The sequence below is a fragment of the Meriones unguiculatus genome, chromosome 4 (assembly GCF_030254825.1).
Source record: "Meriones unguiculatus strain TT.TT164.6M chromosome 4, Bangor_MerUng_6.1, whole genome shotgun sequence".
In the NCBI taxonomy this organism is placed as follows: Eukaryota; Metazoa; Chordata; class Mammalia; order Rodentia; family Muridae; genus Meriones; species Meriones unguiculatus.
The window spans coordinates 57,596,661-57,598,822 of NC_083352.1; the positions used below are offsets into that span (position 1 = coordinate 57,596,661).

The 2,162-nt window shown below is 42.1% G+C and overlaps 1 non-coding gene across 1 annotated transcript; it reads left to right on the plus strand.

The window, feature by feature from the left end:
* The first annotated feature begins 1,449 nt into the window (after positions 1 to 1,449).
* Positions 1,450 to 1,524, plus strand: Trnag-gcc (transfer RNA glycine (anticodon GCC)). The gene has a single exon. It is a non-coding gene; the product is annotated as a tRNA-Gly (tRNA).
* The last annotated feature ends 638 nt before the right edge of the window (positions 1,525 to 2,162 follow it).

The window sequence follows — 2,162 nt, forward strand, 5'->3', positions numbered from 1 at the left end:
TCTACTGAGTGCATCTGAAAGACTCTAACTAGCAGTGTTTTCAAAGCAAAGACTCATGACCAAACCTTTGGCAGAGTACAGGGAATCATAAGAAAGAAGGGGAGTTAGTCTGATGAGGAAAGGATAGGAGCTCCACAAGGACCAAATATATCTGGGCACAGAGTCTTTTCTGAGACTGACATTCAACCAAGGACCATGTATGGATATAACCTAGAACCTCCACTCAGATGTAGCCTGTGGTAGCTCAGTAACCAATTGGTTTCCCAAAGTGAGGGGAACAAGGACTATTTCTAACAGGAACTCAATGACTGGCTCTTTGGCCTCCTCACCCCCGAAGGGAGGAGCAGTCCTGTTAGGCCACAGAGGAGGGCTTTGCAGCCAGTCCTGAAGATACCTGATAAAACAGGATCATATGAATGGGGAGGAGGTCCCCCCTATCAGTGGACTTGGAAAGGGGCACGGTGGAGATGAGGGAGGGAGGGAGGGACTGGGAGGGAATGAGGGATCGATCCGGACACGGCTGGGATACAGAGTTAATAAAATGTAACTGATAAAAAAATAATAATAAAATAAAAAAAATTTAAAAAAAAGATGTTCCTGTGTTAAAATCTACCCCAGAAATGGCAGATATTAAGAATACCATACTAAAAGCTATGACTTTTGGGTCAGATATACACATTAAACAGATATTTTTAACATAACGAGAAGCACGTTTAAGTCTATCTCTAGAAGCCAACAAAGGAAATTAAAATCTCAACCTGGTGACTGAATAATAAGCAGTTATTGCTCCATCAACTTATCAGAACTCTATTGATCAATGTCAAAACTCTGAACTTTTAAAATCTTATAATATAAGCACAACAGTAGCAAAGGGGGGGAGATCTAAAGTATCTCCCATTTTTAATCTGCTTTAAAACATTTTTATATTTTTATAACTCATATACCTTAAAATCCCTATTTAGACTCTCTAATCTTTTGCATTTATCAACCCTGAAACATTTTTTTCAGACCAAATAACAGCACTCTAGATTTTTACCACCTAAACTCCTATATCCTCAGACCCTATATAAGCTCCATTTATTTATCTTAAGACACAGGCAACCGACATGAGTCCTGTGAGCAAAGCAAACCTTTCTTTTCTTTTTAAATAAGAGATCTAGTACCCTGTGGTTTTAGCTAATGAACTGATTAATGAGCTAACAGTCGATCTAATTGTCTTTTCTCTAGCTGCAAAGCTACCGGAAGCTTAGCATAGCAGTCAAGGTGTTCAGAGACCTGAGAAGGATAAATTATAAGTTAAATAAATATATCAATTTATGTGCCAATCAAAATGACAGGGATGACTAGTTAGCCCATTACCTAGGCAGTGTCCCTGGCTCCTATGGTCTCACAGCATCCTGAACAGAGGCAGTTCTGCCAGGCACATAAGATGAGAGACTGTTAGCTCATTAATTGGTGGTTCAGTGGTAGAATTCTCGCCTGCCACGTGGGAGGCCCGGGTTCGATTCCCGGCCAATGCACCAATGTTAGGAAATGTAGAAAGATGTAGAGGTTACACGCGGGTCCACAGATCAAACCACCAGATCGGTTCCATGCGGGAGGTTTATTAGGTAAAGGAGTAGGTGAAGGGGGTTACAGAGAGGGAGGTAGAGAGAGAGAGAGAGACAGACAGACAGACAGACAGACAGAGAGACAGAGAGAGAGAAGGAAGGAGAGAGAGAAGAAGAAGGAGCGCAAGGGGAGGGGCCCCAGTTCTCTTATAGGGTGGTCCAGAGCATGCGCGGGTGGTTCCAGGTGGTCAGCAGGTGGTCTGGGTGTCTTTCCAAATGCCTGTTACCTGGTATGTCAGGCCCCAGGGGCTGCCTGTAGAGATCCCTGCTTGCTGATCCCAACAATAAGCCCTTGTTTATTCTCGAGAATATGAAGTGATGGGGTTTCATAACTAAAATAATTATGTTGGATTCCTACATCTATTACTGCAACAGGTTTTCAACAATGTATATCAACTCATTACAAAGGCTGATATGGAGAAAATACTCATTCATATTGGTTGAATGTTCACTTCTTATCCTGATTGTCCTACGACTGTGCACATGCTGTGCATGAAAATAAATTAGTAAAATGGTGGAAGTATAGTCGGGGAGGCAGCAAATGGTTCTGCT